The 19,526-nt window shown below is 45.8% G+C and overlaps 1 protein-coding gene and 1 long non-coding RNA gene across 5 annotated transcripts in view; both read left to right on the top strand.

The window, feature by feature from the left end:
* LOC138683487 (uncharacterized) overlaps positions 1–19,526 on the top strand; it is a 162,351-nt gene that overhangs the window by 34,090 nt on the left and 108,735 nt on the right. The window lies entirely within an intron of this gene.
* Positions 8,079–19,526, top strand: part of RUSC2 (RUN and SH3 domain containing 2) — a 65,222-nt gene continuing 53,774 nt past the window's right edge. For all 4 annotated transcript variants that reach the window (XR_011322997.1, XM_069775332.1, XM_069775333.1 and 1 more), the window contains exon 1: positions 8,079–8,317. The gene's annotated coding sequence lies outside the window, so the exon portion shown is untranslated. The remainder of the gene's footprint in view (positions 8,318–19,526) is intronic.

Below are 19,526 nucleotides of genomic sequence, written 5' to 3'. Positions count from 1 at the left end.
AACTAAATCAGATCACTCCCAAAGATGGAGTAAAAGTATATCAATATATTGATGATGTGCTAATTGGAGGACCAGACACCACTGTGGTGGGACAAACCCAGAGAGAAATCATTAATCACTTAGAGAATTTAGGGCTCCAAATTCCTGCAGAAAAGGTGCAACTCCCATCACCTGAAGTAAAATTTTTAGGTATCTGGTGGAAAGGAGGCACTGTGTGTATACCTCCCGAAACCTTGTCCACCCTCAAACAAGTGAAAATGCCTGAAAATAAGAAAGAATTACAGCATGCCCTAGGCTTGCTAGTGTTCTGGAGAAAACACATCCCCGACTTTTCTATCATAGCTCGCCCTTTATATGATTTAACCCGTAAAAGAACTGCTTGGGACTGGACACCTGTCCATGAAGAGGCTCTGAAATTATTAATTTTTGAAGCAGGGATTTACCAGGCCCTAGGGCCGATACATCCAGCAGACCCACTCCACATAGAATGGGGTTTTGCAATTCATGGGTTGTCTATACATATGTGGCAGCGTGGACCTGAAGGTCCTACTCGTCCTATAGGATTTTTCTCGCGTAGCTTTAAGGATGCTGAAAAACGGTATTCAGTTTGGGAGAAAGGACTCTTTGTAGTTAACCTAGCCTTACAGGAAGCCGAGAGAATTATACGACAACAGCCCATCATCTTGCGAGGACCCTTTAAGATCCTGAAACCAATATTGGCTGGAACTCCTCCCCCCGCAGGAGTAGCTCAACGAGAAACAGTAAGGAAGTGGTATGCCCAGCTAGACCACTACTGTCGCACTAGACAGATAGAGGAGGGAACACCCAAAACGCTCCAAATACAGGATCCCCCTTCTGATCACCCAGATACAGAACCCCCTCCATCGTACATCAAAGTGGCTCCTGATTTCAAACCCCATTTAAAAAACGTATGGTTCACTGATGCTTCCGCAAAAAGGGACGGAAAGACATGGAAGTATCGAGCAGTAGCATTACATATTGATTCAGGGGAGCATGTGATAACTGAGGGAGAGGGTAGTGCCCAAGTAGGGGAGTTAGTTGCTGTGTGGAGCGTAGTCGTTAAGGAAGCTGAGACAACAGAACCAGTATACATTTATACTGACTCCTATGCGGTGTTTAAAGGATGCACTGAATGGTTGCCATTTTGGGAGCAAAACCAATGGGAAGTAAACCAAGTGCCAGTGTGGCAAAGAGACAAATGGGAAGAAATACTGAATATCGCCAAGCAGAGATCTTTCTTGGTAGGCTGGGTTGCTGCACACCAGGCAGGGGATAACCCAGCTCACCTCCTAAATAACCGGGTAGATTCCTTAACACGTCTAGCCAGTCTTGCCATTGATGGTGAAGCGGAAAAATGGGAACACCTTTTGGAGTGGCTGCACGTGAAACGTGGCCATTCAGGGAGTAAAGACCTGTACAGAGAGGCTATTAGCAGAGGATGGGCCGTTACACGAGAATTATGTAACACTGTTATTTCTGCATGTGGTCAATGTCGAGTTCGTTTGGAAAAATATAACCCTTTAAAAGAACAACCCCTACATTTAAGGACAAACAAAGGTTTATGGCAAACGTGGCAAATTGACTATATTGGCCCCTTTCGGGTATCAGAGGGAAAACGATATGTGTTAGTAGGAGTAGAGGTGGTATCAAGACTAACACAAGCTGAAGCTGTATCCAGAGCAACAGGAGAAAATACAGTAAAAAGTCTTAAAATATGGTTTAGCTACTTACCCAAGCCTCAATCAATTCAATCTGATAATGGGAGCCATTTCACCGCTGGAGTGGTGCAAGAATGGGCTAAGGGTGAGGAAATCCAGTGGGTTTTCCACACCCCTTACTACCCTCAAGCTAATGGTATTGTGGAGAGAACAAACGGACTTCTAAAACGAGCTCTGAGGCCCCATGACCCAGGGTGGGCCTTGCGAATACCAGAAGCAGTATACAGAATTAATAGCCGGTGGGGGGCAAATGGCTGCCCCCGACTCCTAGCATTCTGTCCCACACCTCCTTCTATTGTTCCAGGGACAAAAGGTGGCAAAGACCCCGCACACTTGCTCCACTATGCTGGACAACCAGTATTAGTGGAACTACCCACTGTGGGGCAAGTGCCCCTAACCCTAAAGACACCCCTTAACCTCTATTCCTGGGTGGCCACAGATGCTCATGGGAAAGAACATCGTATCAATACCCGATGGATTGTCCCATCCTTCTAAGTAGACCTTCATGTTCTGAATTAAAGTTGCTCCAATGTTAAATGGCTAATAAGAATATGTTTTTTCTGTATCCCACTAACTGGATTCTAACAAGCATACCAGTTAAGATGCACAATATAAACCTAACCCTCTGTTATAATACTAAAACCATAGCTACTTGATTTCTTGCTTATGTTTTTGTTACTCTGACTAGTGATGCTGTGTTGACTTCTCAGAATTCCTGAGTTGGGGGGAGGACACAGAGAGCTTGACAACAGACCCTGTTGGAGTTCTTGCAGCAGCCCCTACGCCACGTGAGAGCAAGAGGTCGCTATAAACTTATTAACCTTTTTACACACAATGAACACATTCTGTTGATCTACAGATGCTCTAATCAGAGCAATTCCAGTCAAGAGAGCTTGAAGTTTAAGGCTAGTTTGTATGCATCTATAATAAGTAACACATCCTACACATGGCCTGTATGAGGTTGTTTTACAGAAGCTGCATGAGCACCTTGGAGAGTGCACCTCAGCCTCTCGGATGGATCCCAATCACTAGCAGCACTGCTTGACATCTTCTCCAATCCTATCCCTCTAATGATTGTTTATTTTTGTATATATTTTGCAGGTTATCAAAAGCCCACGACAAGACTTATGTTTTCACTTAATGAGTGGGCCATTGTCTATATTGTTTGTTTGATTTTCATTGTGATATTCTTATAGTATAACAAGGAAAGATGGTTTGGAATTCCTTCCTCCTTGCCTTTCTTAGCTTTGGTGCATCTGGACAAGGAGAAAGGACCTCCAATTTAGCTTGGGAAGTGATACAAGGATTCATACATGTCTGGAATAAAACAGATCAGGGGATCTGTATTCAGATTCCTACTTCTACCGAGCAAGGGATTACATTCGGTTTGATACCCATGAAGCTCAATATTGGAAAACATAATATGACCAATGGCATTATAGGGTTAGTAGATGCTCCTTTTGAGTATCAATATCGAAGTGATTATACCTCCTCTGGTAGATGGTAGCGAGATGAAGCAGCCTTCTATGAGATCCCTCGGGACACGGGGTGGCCTGACTTAATAAACAAAACTTGTAAGCGATGGAGATTGGAGGTCAGTCGCGAAATTGGTACTAGTCATAGCCCACCGTGTCCTCCAGGATTCGAGGAAGCCTATTCCAGACGATTCCCACCTTCTCCATCCTGGTGGAAAATAACAGGCTGCCCTTCCTATCACAATATATCTTGTAATCTAGTGCCTTTTTGGCCTGCTTCCCTGGAAATTACCCCTTTTGAATTACAATATAATGTAAAATGGGATTCAGCTTGGTGTGTTCACATACCTGACAGGAAGGGACAATATCCTTCAATGAATAGCGCCCACACTGCTTGGGGATGGTCAGTGAAACACATGTTAAAAAACCAACCTCTTCACTTATTAAAAAAAGAATTTGTGGGCACACCCAACCCCAATGATGCCCATTTGTTAAACTGTACCCACATTATAGACTGTACCACAGGCGCTGGCAATCCCATCGAAACATGGATCAGTTTGGAAGTTAGAACCTTAATTCGAGATATGTGCACCTGTTGGGGATATCCTAATTTTGGATACCGAAACCGGGATAACCAATGTAATCAGATCATCAATAATGTTAATATCTGGCTAAAATGTGGAATTCCCATTAACCACTTCCCAAGACATAAAGTGGGGGAGGATAATCAAATACCTCGGGGAGACGCAGCTACTTGTCAAAACGCTTTGTATGCTGCCCCTGAGGGGACTGTCTGGGGGTGCTCAAATGGGAAAATGTACTCGCATTTGAATGTGATCGAACAGGCTGGATTGCAGTGTGGTTTGGGAATTCCTACTATGTGTCCCAGGCGAATCTTTGAATATACCACACCACCTATTCACAGGAAGAGACGAGAACTTGATGACCCAAGTAGCGCCCAGAAGTGGATTCAAAGCATTTTAAAACCCGATTATTATACTTGGGGACAGAAGGTATCATTAGAGCTAGAAGCATTCTTTGCACCATCTGGATATATCGTTCGGCACCAATGGGTGCTAGAAAACCTAACTTGGCAAATACATGTATTAAGTAATTGGACTCGATATGCCTTTGGGGAACTAAATCTCCAAGTGCAACAGGTATCAAAAATGACATTACAGAATCGTTTAGCCTTAGATATGTTATTGTTAAAAGAACAAGGTGTGTGTGGTATGTTGAACTTGACTGAATCTGAATGTTGTATTACCATTCATAATGCTACGACTTCCATTGAAGAAGCCCGGGCAAAGATGAAGGAGATTGCCGACCAGACGAGAGAACTCTTCCACGCAATGCAACCAGCTGACTGGTTTGATGGCTGGAATCCAAACTCATGGCTACATTCCATTCTAGGATCCTTGGGACTGACGGGATGGGGAAAATGGCTTGTAAATATTGGACTTCTGATATTAATTGGATTTGTATGTTTAATAACAGGCCTTGCAATAGTCAGATGTATGATTAGCCGCTTACTATCCTCAGCTGTCTCTCTCTCTTCTCCTACTGTCCGCTATATCAAGATCACCACAGATGAAGATGATATGAACGAGAATCAAAGTCCAGCGACTGTTTGAGCCACGGGGTGGTGTGACGGTCTGACAAATTCAAATGTCTCAAACATCCACTAAAAGAGCTTTGGTGGACAAAACGGCCTCTGTAAAAATGCTGGAGTTTTGTGAACAGGACAATGTGGACAGAGGAGAGGGCCCCACGGAGGGTGGGAACGCACTTCTCCAAGGCCCCAATTCCTTATCTTGAGTGACCAGGAGAAGGAACACAATTTATGCCTTCCTGGAGGAAGAAGGCCCCATGGAAGTTGGGACTGTGCTTCTATCTTAAGTGGTCATACCAGCAGGAAAAGAGAAGCAACTCCACAATGAACACCCCCCCCCCAAAGCTACCGATTCCAGTGAACCCCAGGTGTGGGAACTGCGCATGTTGAGATCATCAACTAACACACTATAAAAGAGGAGAGAACGAATCCTCAGTGCGCGCCCTCCGGAACTGGATCTCTACGCTGGCTGGACCAACGCTGGACCCAGGACTGGTGAAACCCTTCTCTTCTCTCTTTCTTTTTTCTCTCATTCTCTCTCTCTTTTCCTTCTCTCTTTTCCACAGTCCCTACACCTCATCCTTTGAAACATAAACCGTTGACCAAGTCTGAGACTAGGAGTGGACCTAGCCGCCCCTGAGCTCCTCTTTGAGAAGGAGTCCAGAAAGCAAGGGGGTCTGCTCTGAACCTCGTGACTCAACGGGAGGGCTCTCCTTCTGATACATTTCATGTTCCTTTTTCCATTTCATTCTTTCTGTACTTTCCTCCTCTTCTCAAACAGCGGCTTAATGACATGTTGCAAGGTTCATATTAACAAGTTCATGTGTACTTGGACAGAGTTAGCTAGGTTGAATAAATGTTGATTGTTGTTTGAACTCCCCTGGTGTCGTTTCACCTTAATTCTGACAAAGGAAATCCATGAACCTGAGTCGCTCCAACTTTGGGACGCGACAGTTCCCAAGCAGCAATCTGCCCCCCAGGGCACCTCCTCTCCAGTTTATATACTGGGCTTGACATCACATGGTATGGAATACCCCGTTGGCCAGTTTGGGTCAGCTGTCCTGGCTGTGTCCCCTCCCAACTTCCCGTGCCCCTCCAGCCTTCTTGCTGGCTGGGCATGAGAAGCTGTGGTGGGTTAACCCTGGCTGGATGCCAGGTGCCCACCAAAGCCGTTCTATCACTCTCCCTCCTCAGCTGCACAGGGGAGAGAAAATATAACAAAGAGCTTGTGGGTAGAGATAAGGACAGGAGAGATCACTCACCAGTTACCATCATGGGCAAAACAGATTCAGCTTGGGGAAAATTAACTCAATTTATTACAAATCAACCAGAGTAGGGTAATGAGAAATAAAACCAAATCTCAGAACACCTTCCCTCCACCCCTCCCTTCTTCCCAGGCACAACTTCACTCCCAGATTCTCTACCAACCCCCCCCAGCGGCACAGGGGGACGGGGAATGGGGTTTGCGGTCAGTTCATCACATGTTATTTCTGCTGCTTCATCATCCTCAGGGGCAGGACTCATCACACTCTTCCCCTGCTCCAGCGTGAGGTCCCTTCCACAGGAGACAGTCCTCCACGAACTTCTCCAGCATGCGTCCTTTCCATGGCATGCAGTCCTTCAGGAGCACACTGCTCCAGCGTGGGTCCCCCACGGGGTCACAAGTCCTGCCAGAAGCCTGCTCCAGTGCGGGGTTCCCACGGGGTCACAGCCTCCTTTGGGCACCCACCTGCTCTGGCGTGGGGTCCTCCACGTGCTGCAGGTGGATATCTGCTCCAACATGGACCTCCATGGGTGCAGGGGGACAGCCTGCCTTGCCATGGTCTTCACCACAGGCTGCAGGGGAATCTCTGCTCTGGTGCCTGGAGCATCTCCTCCCCCTCCTTCTTCACTGACCTTGGTGTCTGCAGGGCTGTTTCTCTTACATGTTCTCACTCTCTCTCTGGCTGCCGTTTCTGTCTGTCCCAGCAACTTTTTTTTCCTTCTTAAAAATGTTATCCCAGAGGCGTTACTACTATTGCTGATTGGCTCGGCCTTGGCCGGTGGTGGGTCCCTCTTAGAGCTGGCTGGTACTGGCTCTGTCTAACACAGGGGAAGCTTCCAGCAGCTTCTTACAGAAGCCACCCCTGTAACCCCCCCGCTACCAAAACCTTGCCACACAAAGCCAATACAGAAGCTGAAAAATCCTTGACTTTTAGTCTAAACACTACTTAGCAACGACTGAAAACATCAGTGTGTTATCAACATTCTTCTCATACTAAATCCAAAACATAAGACAATGCCAGCTACTAGAAAGAAAATTAACTCTATCCTAGCCAAAACCAGGACAGGTGTGTGGTCATGCCCAGACTGTGACAGAAAAACAAAAGTAGCCACACATGCTACCTGTGCCCTGGGAGAAACTGCACTGACTTGCCCATGGAGCAGGTTGCAGCTGCCTCTGGTGAAAAGGGGGTAATAGAAAAATCCTTTCACATGGTCCCAGGATAGCAAGAGAGCCTGGGCTTTTGTAGGTGGTGATCCCTTGTTTCAGGAAGGAAGATCTGCCATGGATTGCTTTGCAGAGATGCCCAGGTTACGGGCAGCACTTTAATCACAAGCTGTAGTTAATAGTTGCTGGGATCTTGATTTGAGAGTCCCTGTGACAGTGTGGACTTCAGACATCCTATCCCTGCTAGGTGTGTTCAGCACTGGGGGAAGTGCTGGTGGTTGCATCTCACTCTGGGGGTGGTTGCATTTCAGGGATGCTGTGTAGATTCTGTTGGTGAAGCTCTTTAGGACAAGGCACTACAGAAATGTAAAAGAAGCTTCAAGAAGCTTCTTGTAGTCTTCCTGATCTCTTAGTAATAAGTCCTCTCATCCTCCTCCTGTGCGTTGCTTTGCAGACTAGCATTTTATCTCCAAGGGCTCTGGCTGCCATTATCAACTGTAGGAACATAGCACTCCAGTTACTTTTGCTTTCCTTTGCAAAGCCAGGAAAAGAGATCAGACAGCTTGCAACCACACAGCATCTGAAACCAAAGCTCATCACAGAATAAGATGCTGCAGCTCTATTTTATGGCATAGTCTTTAGTCTTTATATTTCTCCTCATGCTACCTTCCTGATTTCCAAATTCCTGTAAGAATCAATCCTCCATCTTCCAGCTCAACCTGTTCTCTCCCCTCCTCTCCTTCTCTGCTCCCTCCCATCCCCTGCCTTGTCTGAGGTCCCTCAGGGACTGATTGCAAGCTGGAGTGGTGATGCTGTGGGCATGCTTGCTCCTTCACACGCAGCAACGTCACAACAGCAGCAGGAGCATTGGAGATGTGATTGCGCAGACCTTCTGCATTGCCAGGGATGCAGCTGTGAGAAAAAAAAAAAAAATTGACTCTGTGTTTCCCATAGCATCCTGGTGAGAGGGCATGGAGCCTGCTGGAATCTGAGTGCTCAGCAGTGCCGGAGCAGAGCGTTTTCAATGAGAGGAGACAGGGAACAGAGGATCTGTGGAAAGGTGAGATGGATAAATGATCGGGGTGGGCATTAGTCATACTGATGGTTTTCAGGCCATTCATTGTCCTGCAAAGTGGCTGGTTTGTTTTTGTAGAGATTGCCAGCTACCCAATGAAGCTTAAAGATTTTAGGATTGCTTTGTCTCTTCAGAGGTTGCGTTGCTTTGGAGCTGCTGTGATTATAATTAATGGAAGAGAGTAAGGAGGCTGGTATTGCTGCGCAGAATGCGTGTTTGTCCATTGTAGCTATGAAATAGTGGTTGTCATGTCTGGGGCTGGTTGTGCAGAGGCGAGCTGTGCTTCGCCCCAACAATGCAGTCGCACAGCTCTCCGTTGTGTCTGCCATGACAGCTGAGCCCACACAGATTGTTTTGGTCCCACAAGCTACCATGCTCTCTGTGCATCCCTGGCGGTGATGCTGCTGTGCAGCTCAAAAGCTGTTTTGACAGACAGTGCTTCCATGAAAAGCCAAAACCAAAGGACACAGAGGAAAGGCAGCTGTCAGTGTGGCTTGTAGCTTTTTTTTTTCCTTTTTTTTCTTTTTTTTTTTTTTTAATACTGGTAAATCAATTGCTCAAAAGGTGTTAGGATAAAATAGTGTGGCGGGTAAAACCCTGCTCTTTGTTAAGAGATACACTGGGCTCTGTGCAGGCTGGAGTCCTTTGTGTTGCCCAGGGCGTGTCTGTGCTGGCTGTGTAAATTAATGCTTTCTCCCTGCCTCTTTTTCACAGATCAGATGAGAAAGGTTAGGAATGGAGGAATTGCTACCTTTAATTACTGAGATGAGTGGTCCAGGCTGGGTACCAGTTACTAGAGCTTAATTACATGGTCTTTTTATAGCCAAATCCCTCTTTTCCCTCCCTGCCTTCCTTCTTCCCTCCCCCACCCTCTGCACAAATCCTTTCATCAAATTGCATCTGCAAACAAAAAGGGACAAGGGCTTGAACAAAGAGAAGGATACATATGGGATAGGGATATAGATACTGAAGAGGTAATGTTCAGGATGGCAGTCAGTGAGAACAATAAAGCAAAGGTATAAAAGAATGAGATTTTGGTATGTGTTACAGTGATGTGGCTGTAGGGGAATGTACACATGGGAATGTAGTAACAAAAGGAGATAATCAAATAGATGCAATCTTTTGGGGTTATGGGAAAATGCTGAACATGTGAGGTTGCAATTGTAGGTGTTTGGGGGGAATGTGGTGTTAATGGGAGTTATATTAGCATTGGCTATTGAGGAGCAGATCATACAAGGACTGGATTGATGGGTGTTGTAAAGGCATATGGAGTATGGGGGAAAGAGAGATCTGCTTTTTTACCTCCAGACATCTAGAGCCTTGTATACTGGTGTTGCTAATGAGCGAGCTTGGCAGGTCTAACCTATTCACAAAAGCTTTCTGCAGTTTGCCAATGACCCAAGAATAATTCAGATAAAGCATCTTTAGGCCTGTCAGGAGCAACAGGATCGTAGGAAAAATGTAGATAAAATGGTAAATATTTGGCAGAGCTGTAGAGGAACCTTGGAGCAGAAGATGCAGGTGTGAGTGGCATTGAAGAACTAGAGGAACAGGGGGTTGCGGGTCAGACACCAGCAATAGAGGGCACAGGGGAGGAAAATCAGGGTTGTCATTGTCAGGGAATGTAAATGTATTGTTTGTACTGTCATTCTCCAGCCTCGTACTGTGTTCCCTGGGATGGTCAGTGCTCTGTGCAGCCCCAAGAGGTTTGTGGAGGTGAGAGTGATCATCAGCACAGCCTTTTCTGCAGCAGTTTTCTGAAGGAACCATTTTGCTGCTGCAGATTCTCAGACAGTTGCTCCTTCTCCATCCCTGTGCAGTGGCAAGGCTCTCTGGCCTTTACACCTGGTGAAGAAGATAAACCCAGAGTTTCAGTGCAGGGTGCTGGGTGGGAAGGACAGGGCTTCCAGCAAAACCATGGAGCAGAGTGCATTCTGCTTGCAGCTCTGTGACAATGTCCTGGAAGCATCATAGGGCTTCCTGAACTGCAGCTCCTCATCCCTATCTCACCCTGGGACCTGGGAACCCTCTCTGTGTCTCCAGGTCTCTGTCCCACTCAGCTCAATGGGAGCAGGGAGCAGGATATGTTCCTGTAGGTGTGAGAAGAGGGAACTGTACAATGAGAGACATGCTACCAGACTGCATTTTGTGGTGCTGCTGCAGAACAGGCTCCTGCAGGAGGTTGGTGGGGGTAACAACAACACATGTGCATTTGTAGGTGTATCATGGGCTGGAGGACAGGACATGCAACAGTACATATCTATGCAGCGTACACATACTTGTATCGGGGTGTGGAAGAAAAATTGCATATAGTTTGTGTGTGCAATGCTTGCCTAAAGGAATAAAAAGAAGGTGATGCAGCCTGCTTCACTGCATGGGATGGGAACACTCCCCAGGACATACAGGCTGTATCTAGCTAGTAGGTGCCACTCTTACAAGAGCATCTGTTAAGCAGTGAGAGTGCACAAATAATCTCTGCCCTGAGATGCTTAAAAGATGGGCAAGAGCTTCTGGCGACTGGAGCTGACCAAAATGATTCACAGGAAGGAGATAAAATTGCTGCCATGTGTCTTCTTTGCTGCATTGGTGGAGAATGCTGGGGATAAAGTGCAGCTGGATCTCTGGATCCAAGGGACCCTGGACCTGCATTGCAGAAAGTGCAGGTAGCCCAGGAGAATATGCCATTGACTCGGTAATGGCCTGCCCATGGCTCCATTACCACCTCTCAGGTGTCTGAGGCTGTAATAGCAAACAAAAAAACCCGAATTCTCTGTCCCAGACATCTTAATTTTCCAGTCTGATGGTCCTGGCGAGTCAAGATCTCACTCTGGTATTATTCTTGATAGCCAGACAGTAACCCATCTTTAGCAACCCCATGCTGTGCTTTGCCCTATTTTTCATTTATTTCCCAGTCACCTTATTCTTTTCCAATGTTTTGTAATGTATGTAGTATTAAGGGCAGGTCAATAGATCTAATGTGGGTCACTTCCCTTCCTCTTTCAGAACAGGTACAGGTTTACCTTTATTATTTGGCAGCCACACGTCTTCCCATCCTTCCTGTCTTTTCCCTCATGGATATTTTTATCAAAAGCGCTGTTGCCATCTGCGATCATGCGACTATTCTTTCATTGTTCTGGGATCAAGAATATCTTATGCCTCTGACTTGAGTGCATTTATCTTCTTGAATTTGTTTCCACTTCAAATGCTCACTTCTTTTTCTGCACCCTCTTTTCCCTGTATTGTCTAACCTGTCATCGCTGCAGCTTCCATATTCTTCTTCTTGCTGAAACAACATCAAAGATGCTGTTTCTACTTACCTCTAATATCCTTCTTTGTGTGGTTATTCATTCAGGTTGGTCAGGAGCCCTGCTCTTCTAATTTCCTCACCTTGCCTGGTGATTCCAGATTTTTTTCTTACTTATGATGTACATTCAAAGTCTTTTCTGCAGTACTTCTCCAAGCTCTTTGTTCTTGTTGGCTTTATAACTGTTTTCCCTGATATGCCAGAGATCTGCTTTTTAAAAATTAAAATGGTTTCATTACAGAGCTGTTTGCTTTTTGCCCTTCTGTTTTATATAAACTGTGTCAGCTTAAGACATTCAGTCCAAAGCCACTTCTATATCATAGATGCTGGGCAATAACTCATCTCAGTAGGCATGGTTCTGATGGACCTGAGTGCTGGTTAAACCCAAGAAAAGCGAACAAAAAGTGAGAGATGCAGAGATCTGTGCAGCTGGGTGAGACATGGAGGTTCAGAGATGGAGGTGCCTCCCTGTCAGCTGTGGAATTGCAGGACAATACTGAATGAGAAGATTTTGTTCCAGTGTTTGTGGAAGCCATTAAAATCCAACCAGTAATGGGAAAGCTCACTTGTCTGCTACCTTTTCTACTTTGTGGGAAGAGTCCTGATGTGGATAAAGTGCTTCTGGCAGTCCAGTCTGTAAGTCCAAAAGAGCCAGAAGCTTACCCCATTCCAGAGTTATGCAAAAGGCTGCAGGATAAGGCTTGAAGGAGCTGAGGGAGCTTGGCTGGCAGGGGGTGAAATCCATAGCAATGATCAATAACTGTGTTGGTAACTAGCCTTAGCGGGGATTTGTCATGTTATCTGCTGAGCAAGTTCCCTGCATGCCCTAGCATTCATCTGAAAGTTGGTTACTCTCCAAAGTAACAGGCTGTCAAAATGGTTCTAGTCCCTGATTCTGCTCCAATTTTCTCTCTTGATGAAAATTATTCTAATGTTCATTTTCTGAAAGAAGTGGGTCAAAGCAGGGACATACCTGTTAAGATGAGCGCAAGAGCAGGCCTGTGCACAAAGTCTTCTCCATCCAAACTCTTCCTCCACAGTTGTGTTGCAGCCTCAGGGATGTATAGACAATGGGTTTTTTTCTATCCATCAGACACATGCAAATATTTCTTACTGGGCAAGGCTGCTGGTGGTTCTATCAGCAGATAGGGAAAAAAGGACTGCAGTTGTTAACTCCTGTAAGTAAGTGGGAGGCAGAAGGCAGAGCCGCCCAGATAGAGCTGTAATGTAGGTGAGTGGCCATAATGTAAGTGACAGCAGCTTCTGGCTCAGGCTCACCCTCTGAATTTGAACTTTTGGGAGAGAGACCGTGTCTTGGTGTTTGTGCGGTGCTGAGGGTGTGGGGCTGGCAGTACCATTGAGTGATAAATAAATATTTGAGTGATGGCAGCAATGCTTTGTACTGACACTTGGCAAGTGATGGGAAACTGGCACTACCACCAAACCATCCCCCTCTCTGCTTCAGCACAAGATGTCCTCTGGAAGCAGAGACCAAGTGTCTGCCCTGTTGACGTGCTTTTTGGGCCAGTGGCACAGGTATCTCAGAGTGATGAGAGCTAGCTAGTTATATCTGGTCCCAAGATATTGTTGGCCCACATGGTGTCTCTTCCCTGGCTTTGCCTAATTCATTCTAATGATCAATACCTGGAGTGACACATCTGCCCTGGGGTTTGGCTTACTGTGGTTGCCCTCTCCTTCACCACTTGTTAGTATGTGAGTAGTTGTAGTCACTTCTAAGGGATTTCTTGCCTGAATGTGGCTTATCATGAGCTTGACCCTTCAGAAGAACAGCAAGTAGATTTCAGCATGCATCTGCACTTAGCCATTTTCTATTGGCAACAAACTGTTCTCTCTTGCCTACAGTCAGTGGCATCTAACTTAACCTACTGCTGAGATTTATCCTCCAGCTGCAAGTCATAGTGCTTGAAATGGCTCTTGAAAAGAGCATCTTCCTTACCCAGATGTCTCTTCCTGCCTTCAGCTCCATGTCATATGCCTCATTTTCATTTCTGCAGACACTTGCTATTTATAATTATTGTATTTATAAAGCACTCTGAAGGTGGTGACTACTTCTTATTACAGTAAGCCTGACAGCCTTTTCATTCCCATGTGCTTCCCTTCCATTTCCTCTTAGAAACTGACTGTTTTTGGGGAGGACTGGGAGAGAGGAAAGGTGAGGCTGCATAGAGCGCAGAGGAACCTCGGACATCCCTGGAGGTCTCTAGACCCTAGTACAGTAGGGCTAGCCAGTTCATGGCATAATAACAGAAGAGGAGAGGAGGAACTGCCAGAAACAGGTATGTCCCAGCACTGACAAGCAGCAGACATGAGGGTGGTTAACACACAAAGGTGGCAACACTCTAGTCACATGTCATTGTTTATGTTTGACCATATCTTGTTGAGACACTGATAGTAGTCATTGATCCATTGGGGCTTATATTCTCTGTGTTTCTGTTGGTGAGTTTGCACAAGCTTTAGAGATTCCCAAGGAATGTCTCCATCTCCATACCTCTGACCTCTCCCAGGCTTTGTGCTGCTGACATGATTTAGTATTGCAGGGTGGAGAAACACCCCAAACTGAAGCAATGCATTTGTATTGTCCTAGAGGCACTGAAGGGTGATCTCCCTGTGTACCAGAGTATGTTCCACAGCCAGTATTTTGGTCTACTACCTTGTTGTCTGCTTTCCCCTTGGCATGAGTTGAGGTTGAAAAGAAAAACCACAACCTCTTAGCCTGCCCGTCAAAACGAAAGGGGAATCTTCTTTCATGGAGGCAAACCACCAGACCTCACTGATTTAATGAGGCAAATTCACTAGGGAAAATACCCTTCCACCCAGACCTTAGTCAGACATTGAGGACCCTCTTATCTCTTGGGGGACCACAAAGGGAATTTGCATGGGGACAGGGAAAACTTCTCCCCACACCCCTACCCCAAGAATTTGTGCAACTTGAAGAAGCAAAACCCCCCAAAAAACACTCTACAGACAGCAAAAAGAAACTCCTCTCCTCAGTGAACAGATATGTAAGAAAAATCCCCTGGTTTCTTCTAGGCTAGTCTCGTTGCAAACGAGTTTTTGAGCTTGATGCTATGTTAAGTAAATGTGTGTAACAGAGGATAGTCCCAAAAGTACAATTTGTCAGGTTCCAAATCATTAAACTGATTAAATAATTATTAAATTGATTCCAACTCATTAAACTGATGTCATTAAACTGCAAAAAGTACCTGGATGTCACCCTGGTCATAAGGAACTTTACTTGGTGAACATCTACATATGAATGTTAGGGTACATAAGAAGTAGAATAGAAAGTTATGGTACAGAGTCTTCTAATGTTGATACAGAAAGCAGGGGACATCCTACTGTTGATTAGGAAACTGCAATTAGTCACCCCAGCTCAGAAGTATGACTGCAGAGTTGGAGGGAATTAAGAATCTGCTCAGGAAACTGCACAAAGTCCTGGAAAACTCTCACAAGAGGAGAGACTGAATAAATGGGAATTATTTGTGTTAAATGGGAAACTGTAGGGTTCATGATATGAAATAATGAACGATCTAGAGAAAGATGATAATGATATATGTGCTGCCCTGCTTGTAACATGGAAGTATTCCAGGAAATTAAGGAGGATTATTTGAAACTGATAATAGGAATAATTTTCACATACTGTGATTAATTAGTCCACGAATCTTGCTGTTAAACTCCAAAGCCCAGCAGTATTCTCAAATGGCTTGGCATTTGTGTGAATAAGACTACCCAGTGCATTTATAGTACACGCTCAGAGCAGAAGTTGCAGAGTTTTGAAACCTCCTGGTTGAGTTGAGGCCTATCTCAGTGTAAGGGCTTAGGAGAGGCAAATTCTTCCTCACCGCTTGTTGCAGGTACTTGTTCTTTTCTGAGGCATGTGGTACAGAAAGAACACAACAGCTTCAAGAAAGGTGGTGTCCAAATGCAAGTGTGTCCTAGCTGGGAAGACCTGGGAGCCTACAGTCTTAAGGTATCTCCTCAGACCTCTTGAACACCCTTGAAGTGATTAAAAGCAGAGTGGTCATCCCTCCAGTAGTCTTGGTGTGTCCCCTAGGACTCTGACCTGCTCTTCCAGTACAGAATCAAGGATCATCCCCATTTGACTTCCTTTTTTCTCCTGGTGAATAGGTGTATACATCCTCTGCAGCCCAGCAAGGCTTTCCTCAGCAGAAGACCTTGGTTAATCCAGGATTATCAGATTTAGTTAGTTAGACCCTTAATATTGAGCCCAGTCATTCCAAGCCTAATTAGCACATGAGCTGTCTTGTGGAGCGATATCCTAAAATAAATATCTCATTCAGGGCAGCTGATCACTGTCCTGGCTAGAGCTTTGCAAGCTGAGTTTGGTTTGGGTTGCTAGCTCCTGTGAGGGATGAGTTTCTCCTCTCAGAAGAAAAGTATGTATAATCATTAGGAGTGCCTGGTCTGCTTCCTAACTATTTTATTAAGGTTCTGGCTTGCCTTTTGTTAGTTCTGTTGCATGGAAAATATTCTGTTATGTAAATTGATGCTGCGGTTTCATCTAGATCCTCTGAGTTCTGCCTTAGCTGCTGGCCATGCAAACATACGAGCCTACCCATACATCAGGAGAACAGTTGGAGAGAGATTGGTGACAGGACCAAAGATCAGGGAATACTCTTGTATGTGAGCAGAATAAAAAGTTTGGGACTGCTCAGAGGGGTGGCAAATGTAATAGAAAAGATGATATTCTCCCTGCCCTAGCCCAAGGACAAGCAATGAAGTTAAATGCCAGTATGTTCAAAAGGACTGGCAGACAACTACTACTGTGGCTTGTAATTAGCTGTGGCACTCACTGGTTCAGGAAGTTACAAGCCCCAAAAGTTGCAAGAATTCAGAAAAAAAAATTGGACACTATAAGAGATGTCAAGGATATATAGCATTATAGTTGTATAGGCACCTAGCTTGTTATGGGAGGGTTACGAAATCTGCTTCTAGATGCAAACCGTTCCCATGTGGAGGAGGCTGCCTGTGATGGGTGTGGGGGGGTGTGTGTGTGTAGAATGGAGCAGCTGGTCACTCATTTGCCCACTTTGGGGTTATTACACCTCATGCAGAGCATCTGAACTCTGCTGGCAAAGGTGAAGGACAGGGCTTCACCCATCTGATTCAGTCCACAAATGTCTGTGTTCCTGTGCTGAAATCAAAACTTCCCTGTAGCAGTTGATCCATGAAGACTAAATATGTTCATCTGTCTGTTACTTCTTTCTCCTCCCTCTATTTCTGAGCTAGTGTCAACAGTTGCCCTAGATTTTGTCTTTCTTGAAAAAAGCATTCTTGATAGACTTGTTTTGGCCAGGGAGGTCATATCAAGACCTGCTGTGTAGGGCAAAAAGTGGTTTCTAATCTTGCGTGGTCTCGCTATGGTCCAAAGATTTGTTCCCAGTTCAGAAGCTTCTTGTCCCATCACCTTGGGAATCATTCTGCCTTTCTTTTGCCAAGCCTGAATTCTGCTGAAATGAGATTCAGACAGCATTTGGACTGGATTACAAAGGACCTGTTTGTTCAAGGACTTGGCCATAAAAGGGTCAAGAAATGCACAGTCTTAACAGTAATCAGGCAAATTCCCTTTTCAAACCTGTGTGCTACAGGGTCTTTTCCTCCAGCTACCTTCTAGAGATTGCAAAATCCAGCCTGTGGACTAAAAGCAGTTGGGTATCAGCAGCAAAAGTATATGTGGTCCTGATGTCCTTCAGAGGGCAGGATAAATTTGATGCATTACTCTCATCAGATGCTGCCTTTATTGGGCTGTTACTCAGCCTTTTTGCTTTGTAGCATCCTATCATCCCCGAATCAGGGTGCTGCCAGCCTCCAGATCATTGAATTGCTTATTGCATATTCCTGCTCTGGAGAGACAGAAAATTTCTTTCGTGTATCCAGTTATTGCTTCTGGTCTTGTTAGAACTACCTAGAACTGGGAAGGGTTAAAGTTTCCTGCAGTTTTAGCAGGAGTTAGCTGTTGGACATAGCTGCTGTTTGAAAAACCATTTAGACATGCAGTGTGAAGAGGAACATCTAATAAAACCAGCCTGCTGCTGGGATATTTTCTGTTTGTGCTGGATTTTGGAGCTCCTGATCTGGTTGCACACAGTATGTATTAAATTCCATATAGGATTGCATAATTTAAAAATAATGAAGCTATGCAGATGCAGGCATTCTGGCTGTCTGGCAGAACTGATGCCCATCACTGCTAGGTAATGTCATACCTGCATTGCTTCTCCTATTCACTGGGACATGGCTACCTAGTCCTGGTAGCAAACCATTGTACCACCACTGTGTTGAAGACTGAAAATAATCCTGCTAGAGCTTTTTGGCATCTCTAGCTTCTTTATTTATGGTGACTTGTGGGGTGATACCTTATTTATTTGTATTGGGTTGCCGTGGCAAGGTTTTAGTAGCAGGGGGGGTGTCCTGGTTTCAGCTGGGATAGAGTTAATTTTCTTCCTAGTAGCTGGTACAGTGCTATGTTTTTGAGTTCAGTATGAGAAGAATGTTGATAACACTGATGTTTTCAGTTGTTGCTAAGTAGTGTTTAGACTAAAGTCAAGGATTTTTCAGCTTCTCATGCCCAGCCAGCGAGAAAGCTGGAGGGGCACAAGGAGTTGGTACAGGACACAGCCAGGGCAGCTGACCCAAACTGGCCAACAGGGTATTCCATACCATGTGACGTCCCATCTAGTTTAGGAACTGGGAAGTGGGGGCGGGGAATCGCCCCTCAGGGTGTTGGTTGGCGGGTGGTGAGCAATTGCACTGCGCATCATTTGTACATTCCAATCCTTTTATTACTACTGTTGTCATTTTATTAGTGTTATCATTATCATTATTAGTTTCTTCTTTTCTGTTCTATTAAACCGTTCTTATCTCAACCCACGAGTTTTGCTTCTTTTCCCAATTTTCTCCCCCATCCCACTGGATGGGGGGGGAGTGAGTGAGCAGCTGCGTGGTGCTTAGTTGCTGGCTGGGGTTAAACCACGACAGGGGGCTACATGGGTGGCTTCTGTGAGAAGATACCAGAAGCTGCCCCTATGACTGACAGAGCCAGTGCCAGCCAGCTCCAAGACAGAACTGCTGTTGGCCAAAGCTGAGCCAATCAGTGATGCTGGTGGCGCCTCTGTGATAACATATTTAAGAAGGGGGGAAAAAAAAACCTGTGAAAGAACAGCAGTGGAGAGAAGAGTGAGAAGATGTGAGAGAAACAGCCCTGCAGACACCAAGGTCAGTGAAGAAGGAGGGGGAGGAGGCACTCCAGGTGCCGGAGCAGAGATTCCCCTGCAGCCTGTGGTGAAGACCATGGTGAGGCAGGCTGTCCCCCTGCAGCCCATGGAGGTCCACAGTGGAGCAGATATCCACCTGCAGCCCATGGAGGACCCCACACCAGAGCAGATGGATGCGCCCGAAGGAGGCTGTGACCCCGTGGGAAGCCCATGCTGGAGCAGGCTCCTGGAAGGACCTGTGGACCCATGGAAAGAGAGAAGCCCATGCTGGAGCAGGTTTGCTGGCAGGACTTGTGACCCCGCAGGGGACCCACGCTGGAGCAATCTGTTCCTGAAGGACTGCACCCTGTGGAAAGGACCCATGCTGGAGCAGTTCGTGAAGGACTGCAGCCCGTGGGAAGGACCCACATTGGAGAAGTTCGTGGAGGACTGTCTCCTGTGGGAGGGACCCCACTCTGGAGCAGGGGAAGAGTGAGGAGTCCTGCCCCTGAGGAGGAAGGAGTGGCAGAGACAATGTGTGATGAACTGACGCATTCCCCGTCCCCCTGCACCGCTGTGGGGGAGGAGGTAGAGAAAATCGGTAGTGGAGTTGAGCTCAGGAAGAAGGGAGGGGTGGGAGGGAAGGTGTTTTAAGATT

Source organism: Haliaeetus albicilla, chromosome W (assembly GCF_947461875.1).
Source record: "Haliaeetus albicilla chromosome W, bHalAlb1.1, whole genome shotgun sequence".
NCBI lineage: Eukaryota > Metazoa > Chordata > Aves > Accipitriformes > Accipitridae > Haliaeetus > Haliaeetus albicilla.
This window is presented reverse-complemented; position numbering and strand designations above follow the sequence as displayed.